The sequence below is a fragment of the Theropithecus gelada genome, chromosome 8, assembly GCF_003255815.1.
Source record: "Theropithecus gelada isolate Dixy chromosome 8, Tgel_1.0, whole genome shotgun sequence".
Classification (NCBI taxonomy): domain Eukaryota; kingdom Metazoa; phylum Chordata; class Mammalia; order Primates; family Cercopithecidae; genus Theropithecus; species Theropithecus gelada.
The window spans coordinates 110988343-111001117 of NC_037676.1; positions in this window are offsets into that span (position 1 = coordinate 110988343).

Below are 12775 nucleotides of genomic sequence, written 5' to 3' on the forward strand. Positions count from 1 at the left end.
TTTAGGGAACAGAACCATTCCTGATACTACTCTACCATGATCTCAAGAAATGTTTCAATGTCTTCAACTCTTTCCCTGTCTTTTTATTACATCCATTTCTAGAGACAAAACCCAGTTTATGAGATCATCACTGCACTGAATGCCTGTGTTAAGGTCATTAACGACTGTAAGTAATTCAGCCATTCACTCAATAGCCATTAATTGTCAACAAGTTCTATGCTAGGTGCTGGAAGTGCAACAGCGAACTGAATGGATACATCCTAACTTTCAGGGAGCTTACAGTCTGGCAAGGAACATGCCAGTTTAACAGGTAAGTATAACACCATTTCATAAGTGTTGTGACAAGGGAAATAGATAATACAATGGGAACCTACAGGAAGAGAACCGAATTCAAAATTGGAAGGGTCAAAGTAGGCTCCTACATGATGTAATATCCAAGTGATATAAATATAGAAAGAAACTGGCCATTAGAAGAATAAGGCAGGATGAAGATGAACTTCTGACAATTCAGAAGTGAATTATTGGAACTGAAAAATATTTAGTGTGTCTTCAGTATGAAGTGTGAGGGGAGGGATGTCAAATAACGATAGTAGAAATGTTAGTAGGGGACAGATCATCCTTAGTCTTTTAAGTAAGGATAAGGTGTGTGGACTTAATTCTGAAAATGGCAAAGTGCTAAGGATGGTTTTTAAGCAAGAGAATAATATATTAAAATTTTGGAAAGATCCTTCTGGGGAATAGATTGAAGATGAGCTTGTCAAGTGTCATCAAATAGCTAATAATAATCATCCAAGCAAGAGGCAATATCAGTGAGATTTAAATGTAAAGACACAGGTAAGTTATAAGGAAAAGATATATCCTGCAAACATTAATCAGAAGGAAGCTGAAATGGCTATATTAAAGCGAGCTTCAGGACAAAGAATATTACCAGGAATAGAATGAAACAATAAGTATAAAAGGGTCAGTATATCAAGAAGACACAACAATCTGAACTATGAATGCACTCCTTGAATCTCTGTTTCTTCCGTCTTTCCAGTTCTGGTCAATGCAATATGTGTGGAAAGGATGTGCATTAACTTCCAGGCTGAAGTAGTTATGCATCTGATATTTCTGCCCTTGTATTCTTCATACCATCTTCTATCTCTGTATGATGCTAAAATGACCTTGAAGCCATAATATGGAAGTAGCCAGAGTCACCGAATCACAATATAGAGGAGAACCACCACATCCATATGAAAGATAGATGTGAGCATCAAACCAACTTCTGTTGTGGCAGTGAGGTTTTGGGCTTACTTGGTATAAGGGCCTTTTCTCCTTAATTGCAGCAGGTTAAAAAGGAGCTCAGAAAGTGGAAATGAGCGATCCGTTCATCTACCTGTATAGATAGTGGTTTAAGCAATTACTGTATTTTGTTTTCTTTAATATTAAAAGGGATAAATATTTTAGTTTAGATTTTCCATGTAATTATTCTTATTACTAAGTTTTTGAGTAATATTATTCAGTGTTTAAACTAAGTTATCTTTCTACTTGAATTTTCCACTCTCATCTGCACCTTTCCCTTTTCTATAAAATAGACATGTTAGAAAAGCATAATACCTTATGTCTATATTTTATACTTTCAAATGTACATCAGAGGAATAATTAAGTCAGATTCCTATACATGTATAAACATATGTCTCAAGAGCAGTATTTCCCCAAATATATCATCTATATAAATATTAGTTTCATGAAATATATAACTAAATAATTCTGGAGGAAAGGATTCTGCACTTTAAAAATTCATCAGGTTTCATTACTATAGGGCTTCTGAGACCCTTTGATTTGCTAATATATGATTTTAAGCTCCAAGGGCAAGAGATGTTTTTAAGGTTTTCCCGAACTTACAAGATTATGAATCTTTTGTTTTTCATTAAACATATTGTAGAACTGGTGTTGTTTAAACTGAACCCTGAGATATACTGCTATTATTTTTCAAAGCCATGTCAGGTAAGAATATTTCATATTTTGATTCATATTTTTCAAGGACTTTTATAGTTCAACTCTGCCATGCTATTATGTTATCTGTTATTTTGTTAAGTGTTATGTTATTGGAGGCCTGACATTAACAAGTATCACAGGTAGTGGCTAAGCTTCATTACGGTTTCTTTTTAAAGTGTTGTTAGACTTTATGGTATGTGATTTGACTTTAGTATTTCACCATTATTATTAGTCTCAGCATTGGTTTTCTGACTCTGGTTGCTACTTCTTCCTTCTTTCTGCTTCCTTAGGGTAGGTTCTCATCATCTCTTGTCTGGACTATTGCATTTATTGCTGGTTAGGACCTTGCCTGTAATCTCAAACTGCTAATTCACACATAACATTACCCATAGATTGATCTTGATAAAAACTATAATCATGGAAATACCCTTGTCAAAATTCTGTATCTAATTTTTATTGCTTAAATTTGTCTTGTTTAGTGCTTAGTGGCCCTTTTAAAGAAGAAACATGTTTCTTTCAAGCTAAGAAGCTCTCAATTATCATATATTTATTTACTTGCTTTTGCAAAGACAGGGTCTCACTATGTTGCCCAGGCTGGTCTCCAACTCCAGGCCTCAAGCAACCACCCCACCTCAGTCTCTCAAAGTTCTGGGATTATAGGTGTGAGTCACCATGCTTGGCTCAATCATGCATTTAAATATTGCTTCCTTTTGTTATTGTTAAGTGTTCCAGGTAGAATTTCTCTTAGATGCTGGAACTTCTATGTCTATTCCTCTTTATATCTTCATACCTTTTTAAAATTATATTTTACCTACTTGTGTTGCATTTAAGAGATTTCTAGGTTGAATCTTCTGTCTGTAGAACAGTGGTTTAGTAAATGTGCTTGAAGTCAGTTGTCTTGGGTCAAGTCCAGTGTCTGCCACTTACTAGCCGTGTGACTCTGAATAAGCTTTATAAAGGAGCTGTAGTTCAATTTCCATATCTGTAAAATAGGGATGATAATATTACTGCTTATTTGACTAGTATGAAAAAGAACGAAATAAAATATGCAAAGCACTTAGAACAGTATCTGACATGTAATAAATGATCCAATATGTGTTATATTATTATTTTTTAGTTTTTGCTTTTCAGCTGTTTCCATTATGTTGTTTTTAACTTCCTCACTATTTACTTTTTTTCATTTTCATTACCATCTGTGCTATTTCTTATTTTATAATGAGATGTCCTCCCTTAACTCTCCATGGAAATTAATTTTACATATCTTCAAATGTAAAACCAGGATCCATTCTGATTACTCTGTTAACTATTTCTTGGGCATAAGGTCTCCATTTAGTCTCTCTTTCTCTCTTTCATGAGATGTCTTTTCATAGTTAGTTGGCTTTTGTCAAATCGTGCTTTTTCATAGCAAAGATTTTCTCTTGGATTTACCCCTCTGTCTGTTTTGGTAGCTTCCTTGTAGTGGCTTCATATTTCTTCAGTCACATCTCATCTACTTTCCATGTTTTAGAAATTCCTCCTGATTTTGTCCTCATTAGCTGTCCTCTACATTTTTGAGAGTAGCTTGTTCTTTTAGAGAATGTTTATGACTGGCCTATGCCTACCTCTTCCTAATCTCCTAACATAGGCTCCATTCTCATAAACTATAGAATTTTGAAATAATTTTCCCAGTTGCAACCAAATATCCCTTTTCTCAAGCTTCCTCCTCTACTTAGACTAGCTAGTTCTGAATTTTATTACCCTAGCTATTTGTAAGTCCAGGTAGCACCTACATAGGATTCCACTCTGCTAGGCTATGGTTTTCTTTATAAGCCTCTTCCTTGACAGCCCCTTCCCCACCCTTCCCCACTATTTTCTTTATACCTCAGCCTCATCTAATTATTATACTCCTATCAAAGAACCAGTAATATATTATTATCTTTTTTGTCTATGTAAAAATGAAGAACTTTAGTCATAATTTAATCCTTGATTTCTAACCTTCACTTCCCTTCTAAAGAGGCAAATGTAAAGGAGTGTCTTTCAATTTACTGAGCCTGGTGATATTTAAAAGTGCAAACTAGGGAGCTGAAAAAAGTTTAAATAGTACTATACAAGGAAAGAGGTGGGGGAAGGCAAATTCCAGAGTGGGAAAGAGGCTGAAACTAGACACTGACAGGCTAGAAGAGAGGGACTTTGGAGGAGGAGGGAGGGGGGAAAAAAAACACTGTGAAAGGAGATTAGGGAAGCTGTTTTGTGAGTAGGATGGACAAAGGCAAAAAGAAAAAAAATGGCTAAAAATTTTTCTGTGCAAATTGGATCTTCAGGTTTCCAAATTTTTGAGTCAGATATATTTCAAGATTTGGGTAGGTTGTTTTCGGTTTGTTTCTTTATTTTTGCTTTGGCTTGGTTTGGAGAGTGTGTGTGTGTGTATGTGTGTGTGTGTGTGTGTGTGTGTAATTTAGAAAGCTAACACTTTGTATACACAATGAATTTTGTAAAATCCTCAGTGGAATCTGGGGCAGCACCCTATGGCCAAACACATTAATATCTTTTTCAGCAAAACATGTGTATTCACACAAAAAGTTAGGATAAACGAAGAGTGCAAATAGCCTTACGTAAGTTCAGATTTGGTTTTGCTGTCAAATGAGTTTCCTATAAATTAATATAAATCCTTTTACTTTTAAGAGTTTATTGGATTTCAGAATGATGACTAAGCAGTGGCCCTATGGGGTATATATAACCCTTGCTTTTGCCTCCCTGCCAGACACTCCTGGTCTTGACTGGGCTTGTTTGTCTATGGTCAAATGCTGGGTCATTGAGTGGTCTAGAATGACCTGAGCTGAGACAATTTGTATTTTCTTCTCTGTGGCCCCCCATCCTCCAGCTAACTAGACCAGGCTAGGTAGCAGGATGACAGCAGGAATCCAGGAGAGTGAGTGGGGGACACTAAGCTTCTTGGGGGACAGGCTTAAAACTGGCACACAGTCATTCTCAACACATTTTTATTATGTTAAATCAAATTGCCATCCTAGCTCAGAATCAAAGGATGGGGGAATAACCTCTACTTTTTGATGGGATGACCTACAGAATCATACTGCCAGGGATGTGAAATAATTAGGGCTATTTTTTTTTCAATCGGTCTACTGTCCTATTAAAGTGCTGAGTTTGAACATTAAGTGGAAACGAGTGGAGAACCAACACTATCTATGGAGACTCAGTCACATAGTCATTGGTTGCCTTACCAAAATCAATTTCCCTTCATTCTCTTTTGTAGCAGCACTTGGATTTCCCTTGAGGTAACTGTCTTCCTCTTTTATTTAGCAACTTTGCGGTTTGGAGGAGATTGACTCTATCCTCTGCTCAAAGGCACAAATCAATAAGTCTAATCATTTTTTCCATGCCACAAAGGAAGGAAAAAGTCCTAAGCCAAATCAAATATGGGACTTCCTTAGCCACAATGGTCTCAGAAATAGTCCAATCAAATAAAGATCAAATTGTTGACCACTGGTTGAGGGCGAAGGAAGCACGTAGTCCCTGTTTCTGCTTGTAACCACAAGGTAAGTTAGCCTGAGAACAAAACTGACACACAGAAGAGTCTAAAGAATCACAAAGAAATAGAGTGATAGTCAAGGTTACGCTGTGCAGAAGTTCTAAATTTTGAGCTTCTTGGTGACTTGAGTCAACAAATCATCAGCTTGAGTTGGCTTTTCTGATAACTATGAAAGCATCCAAATGTGATGTACTTTCATTTTATCTTACTAGACTCTTTGAGGTAGTACTAGATTTAATTTACACTACTTACCAGTTTCAGTGTAGTGCTTTTCTCATTATAAGTGTTTAAGGACTCTATATAATCTGAAACCGACTGTAACATAGCCCCGGTGTACAAACACAGTAGAAGCAATATTCATAAATTAAAAAACAAAAGGCAGTAAGCACACCCCAATTTGCAGGGCTCGGGTGATATTTATAGAATGAAGGTATACATAAATCAATTGATAAATGGAGAACTTAAACCTAAAGTCTTTCATTCCACATAATTCTCCCATTTTGCTATCATCAGAGCTAAAACAAAAGCTATGAATAAATGCCTTTGGTTTAAAACAAAAACAAAGAAACACCAAGCCCCAAGAAAACCCTCTAACCAAAAGGAAGAAAATGTTCCAGAAAGGACAATCCAATCATTTTTTAATAGATAGTTTTAGAATAAAACACTAAGAAAAGGAAAATACGTTGCAGGAAAATTGAAGAACAAGTTCATGGCAAATATCATGAACATGGCAGTTCCCCAAACAGCATTCTCATTTTATAAAATGTACAAGTGAGCTAAGGCTAATTCTCTAAGTCCTTATTAATGTTTTGATTTCAGCGTTCCTAGGAAAAGGGAATTTGGTTGTCTGGCAATGGCTGTTACAAAAATTAACTAGAATGGATGCTTTGCTAAAAGGAGAATCAAATAGCAATGTGGAGTGTTTAGTTCAGTGAGCCAGAGCCAGAGCTCTTTTATATGGTATAAATTCTTTCTTTCTTTGATCTTATGAGAAGTTGAACATAATAATGTATGTCTTAGCCTGCAAGAAAAAAGCCCTTCCTTTTAAAAATCAAGACAAAGTAACTTTAAGTAGCGATAGAAATGAAGGCTAAATATTGGGAAAAAACACGATAATGAACTGTAAAACATGTAATAGAGGAGTCTGTCACCGTGCAGAATCAATGTCAAAGCCATATCTGCTAAACTATGACATCCATCTATCAAAAATAATTTAGAAATAATTAAGTGGATCATTAAAGTTTTACTCTATCTGCCCTTCACTGTGGGGGCAGACTGTGTAACTCATTACCAAATTTTCTTAACTCAGCACAGTCCTCACTTCTATTTTTATGCATCTATTAAGATCTTACATATTCCTCATAGTCATAACACATGAGAATATTGCATGCATTTCTTCAAGATTTATGATTAGGATGATAATCATATTCAGACACTGTCTGAGCAATACCAAGAAAAATGAAATTGCAAAGTTCAAGTGCCAGACAACTTGATTTGTCCACCCTTTGCCTAGTTATAGTTGAATTTTTATGATGTTGCAGTCTGCACATTTATTGCTTCACACATTTATTGCTTCACACATTTAGTAAATTTTATTTAGCACATACTCTGGTCAGGCACTATGTTAGATGCTGGGAATTCAAAGACAGAGGAATATATGATTAATGTATCCACTTTCGAGTTTTTTTTCCCAATGTAGTATAAGCTAGCTTGTAGAAGGAACATTTCCCTTACCTTTTCTGTCTTCCAAAAAGTACCACAGAAGTACCAGTGTTTTCTTCTACAGGCAATTGTTTCTATGTATTAAATGTCTTGTAGCCTATTTACCCACCTAAAGTTCCCTTAAATATCTCCCAAACTTAGCCCAGTTGTTTGACTGAACCAGTTTAAATACTTGGCATTCTCCTGAGTAGAATGTGGTGATGTCTTCTATAAACTGAAAAGCTCTATTTCCTCTGTCTTCTCTCAACAACAGTGAGCAGCCAAGTTCTCTTGGGGCAAGATTAGAAGAAACTACCTTAAAATAATTAGAGATGCAAGCATTGGTTTGATTCTCAAGCTAAACCAAAAGGGAAATAGTTGGCACATTTTATCATAGAAATTATAATGAAAGTAAAAAGAGTCCAAAGTAATTCTCCTTCCACCTAGCTATAAATTAATAGTGAAAGACACTATTATAGGCCTTTTATTCTCATAAATATTTTAAATATCATGATCAGATGTGCTTGCTATTTCTCTTTTAATTGAGCTGTGAGAATCCAATTACTGGAGTAGGTTAGCACTTCTGATTATCTCAAGGGGTTTTTCTGCTATCAGCTACCCCCAAAGAAGCTGACCTCCAGTGGTTTGATGATGTGAGATATATGTTGATTTCAGATAAATGCCTATTTTCAGATGTTTGTATGAATGTAGGTAATATTATTTTTAAAATAATCCTATTTTCAAGACATGTCCTTTATAAAATCATTTATATTTGGAAATGTATGATCCAGATATGTTTGAGTATTCTAGTTATGTATCTCAGATCTTGAATTTATTCTCTCCCACTCTTAAAAATAAATTGAATGTGAAATTTTACTGTTCTCTCTTGAAAAACTTCGATTTGAGGAGCTTTAGTCTTGCTTCAGCACTCCCATATCCTCTGCACATATCTCTGCAATCACATTTACCACACTATTTGTCATTTTTAGTTTTCATCTCCCTCATCAAAATGTGAGCCACTCTAGAGCAAGGAATGTGGTTTATTCATCTCAATGCCCTCAGTACCTAGCAGAGTGTGGGACCACGAAGCCAAAGCTTATTGGATAAGAAAGGAAGAAAAAGTGATGGTGGAAATGGAAGGAAGGAAAGATGAAGGAATATAACAACTATATGTGGAAAACTATTTTAATAAATATGGCAAGAGATGGTTAGAAACTCTATTGTGAAATCTACTTGGCAAAATCAATATGTTTGTTAAAAGATTAACATGATACATTTGTCAAAGAGGAGAAAACACTCAGGAATAGAAGATAACTTCAACATAATATTTTGAGTAAGGTTAACTTCACTAAACTTTTAAAAAGCACAGGAGCTCAAAAATGCAATTCGATTAGGAAGCCTCAAAAATACCACAAAAATAATATGATCTTGGATTATAACAACTTGACATCACAATTTATACTTTCTATGACTGTCTAAAACTAATAATCACACATATGATCCAGCAATTCCACTTCTGCGTAATTATCAAAAAATTGGAATCAGGATGTCAAAAGAGATATTAGCAATGTTATTACCAATGTTCATTGTAGCACTCTTCACAATAGTCAAAATTTGGAAACATCCTAAATGTTCATGAATGGACAAGGAAAATGTGGTCTATACATACAACAGACTATTTTTGTCTTTTTTGAGACAGGGTTTTGCTCTGTCACTGATATGGTTTGGCTCTGTGTCCCCACCTGAATCCCATCTCAAATTGTAATCCGCATGCATTGAGGGAGGGGTCTGGTGGGAGGTAATTGGATCACGGGGTGGCTCCCCTATGTAGTTTTCATTATGGTGAGTGAGTTTTCATGAGATCTGATGGTTTAAAAGTTTGGCACTTCCCCCTTTGCTCTCTCTATCCTGCCACCATGTTAAGATATGCTTTGCTTCTCCTTTGCCTTCCACCATGATTGTAAGTTTCCTGAGGACTCGCCAGCCATGCAGGACTGTGAGTCAATTAAATCTCTCTCTCTCTCTCTCTTTTTTTTTTAAATAAATGACCCAGCCTCAGCTAGTTCTTTATAGCAGTGTAAAAATGGACTAATACAGTCACCCAGGTTGGAGTGCAGTGGCATGATCATAGCTCACAGCAGCCTTGAACTCTTGGGCTCAAGCAATCCTCCCACTTCAGCCTTCTAAGTAGCTGGGACTGTAAGCGTGGGCCACCACACCCTGCAATGGACTATTAATCAGCCTTAACAAAAGAAGGAATACTATAAAATGAGACATCATGAAAGAATCTGGACATTCTGCTGGGTGAAATAAGCCAGTTGCAGAAGGACAAATACTTCATTATTTCTTTAATAAGAGGTATCTAAAATAATCAAACTCACAGAAGCAGGGAGCAGAATGGTAGTTGACAGGGCCTGGAGAGAGGAGATAATGGGAGAACTGTTACTTGAGGGACATAGTCTCACTTAGGTAAGATAAATAAGTTCAAGAGATCTGCTGCACAACAGTGTCTCTATAGTTAACAATGCTATATTGTATACTTAAGAATGTGTTAAGAAGGTAAATCTCATATTACATACTCTTATCAAAACAAAACAAAGTTTTTTAAAAAATAAGAAAAAGGAGTTTCCTTTACAGGAGACTTGAGAGGGAGCTGAGTTTAAAGAGAACTTTCACTTTTGCTCTACATTCTTCTGTTTTGTTTGAATATTTTGTCCACTCACAAATGCTCAGTCCCTAGTGCAATATCTGGCACATGGCAGTGACAAATAAAGACCTGTTCGATAAATAATTTTAAAAAAAATAGTTACAGGTTTTTTGACTTGACCAAGATGTTGGACCAAGAGGTTAGATCCTATTTTCTTTGAATTAGAGTGAGGCTGTTTCTCATTAATAACCAGGAGAATGCAGCAGAAGTGGCACTGAGTGACTTCCAAGGCTAGGTCAAAAATGGCAATGCAGCTGCCATCTTGTTTACTGGAATATCTTGAGTCCTGAGCCTACATGTAAGTCTGACTACTCTGAAAGCAATATACTGGAGTGGGTATGTGGAGATGCTCAGTGGACATCCCAGATGATCTCCCAGCAAACACCCTCCATCAAATATTTGCCACAAGTGAACCATCTGGGACTTTCATTCCATGGACCCTTCATATAAATGTAACCCCAGTTATGCAGTTGGTGGGTGTAGTAGTCTATTCTCACACTGCTAATAAAGACATAGCCGAGACTGGGTAATTTATAAAGGAAAGAGGTTTAATGGACTCACAGTTCCACACTTCTGGGGAGGCCTCACAATCATGGCGGAAGGCAAAAGAGAAGCAAAGGCATGTCTTACATAGTGGGAGACAAGAGAGCTTGTGCAGGGGACCTCCCATTTATAAAACCATCAGATCTTGTGAGACTTACTCATTACCATGAGAACAGTATGGGAGACACTGACTCCATAATTCAGTTATCTCCACCTGGCCCTGCTCTTGATCCATCAGGATTATTACAATGCAAGGTGAGATTTGGGTGGGGACACAGCCAAACCATATCAGCCAATATCAATTGTATAAGACATTCTTTTTTTTTTTTTTTTTCTTTAAATTGAGACAGAGTCTCACTCTTGTCTCCCAGGCTGGAGTGCAATGGCACGATCTCTGCTTACTGCAATCTTCACCTCCCAGGTTTAAGTGATTCTCCTGCCTCAGCCTCCCGAGTAGCTGGGCTTACAGGTGCATGCCACCACACCTGGCTAATTTTTGTATTTTTAGTAGAGATAAGGTTTCAACATGTTGGCAAGGCTGGTTTCAAACTCCTGACCTCAGGTGATCTGTTCACCTCGGCCTCCCAAGTGCTGGGATTACAGGCGTGAGCCACCACGCCTGGCCCTGTATGAGTGATTCTAAGCAAAAACTGTCCAGCTGAACCCTTCCTGAATTCATGATCACGAAATTGTAAGCAAAATAAAATAGTTTTTTGAAAAATTAATTTATCAAACTAATTTATATTTTAATTGACAAATGGAAAATGACAAATATTTATGGTATACAATATGACATTCTGAAATATCTTTACATTGTGGAATGGCTAAACTAATTAACATATGTATTATCTCACATACGTATCAGTTTCTGTGATGAGAACACTTCAAATCCACTCTACTTAGTGATTTTCAGGTGTTATACAAATTTTATGGTAGATTATTGTTTTGAACTAGCCTCCTGCATTAGAGTCCAGCAGACTAGACCCCTTGTGCTAAGTGCCATGTGATCAAAATGAACTTTGAAATGGGCCAGTTTTCAAAACAAACAAAACAAAACAAAATCCAAACAGGAGATTCCAGTCAACTGGAGTCAATGTAACTCGCGAGTTTCCTCTGTTTTAACCCTATGAGTAAAGTAAGTTTGAAATGACCAGTCTGGTTTTGTTCCCAGTTTCTCATTTATTCAGCCTTTTCTGTCTATAAAGTCAAACTCTTCTGCTCAGCTCATCGAAACACTCATTCTGTTTTATACAGCAAGATGTTGCTTAGTGCTAGAATCACAAATAAAAGCCAAGAAGATCTTTGAAGATGTCATAATTTTGTGTTTTGACAGTTTTTGGTGACCATGAATAGACCCAAAGAACACTGCATATGATTCCTCAGGCTCCTCGAGGAATGTGAGAGGCACCACTGGCCCCTTTTAAGGTCCTTTGTCTTCCTCACAGAACCCCAAGCGCTGGACTCTGCTCTTTTTGCATTGAGCCGTTGATCATTTTGGTTTTTGAATCCAAGGTTAGTTTGTGCTATGAGAGAGCACACGACCCTTTGGAGTTTTCTGTGTCTGAGTCACTGGAAAGAGCTGTGGTTTTTCAGGTGTCTGACCACGGTTGCAGTCGGTGGCTGTTACTGCATGAGGTGTACAGCTCTGGCTTTCAGGAATGCTCAGGAATTTGGGCTTATTCCTCTTTGTTACTTCTTGCATGGTAGGGGAAAATAGTTCACAAAGTTGATCAAGAGCAATTTCAGAGCCAAAGCCACAATTTAACTGGTGGGCATGAATCCAGCACCTAAAAGCTGCTTAAAGTGCATACGACCTAAAAATAAGATTGCCACAGTGGGAGAGCTGGACTGTGGCACGGGCTAGTTTTAACACTGGGTTATCTGCCGTCCTCAAGAAGATGTCCGTGCAGTGAAGGAACATTGTGAAAGTATGACACAACCTAACCCAATGATGTTTTCCTCCTTCATCTTTTATCTTGACTCCAAGACACTCGAAATCAATGTAAAAATGGTATTCTTTTTTTCCTTCTTAAATTATACATTTATTTATTTTTCTTGTCTAAATTTTTTTTTCCATAAGTTATTGGGGTACAGATGGCATTTGGTTACATGAGTAAGTTCTTTAGTGGTGATTTATGAGATTTTGGTGCACCCATCACCCAAGCAGTATATACTGCACCATATTTGTTGTCTTTTATCCCTCACCCCTCTCTCACTCTTCCCCCCAAGTCCCCAAATTTCATTCTATCATTCTTATGCCTTTGTGTCCTCATAGATTAGATCCCACCTATCAGTGAGAACATATGATGTTTGTTTTTCCA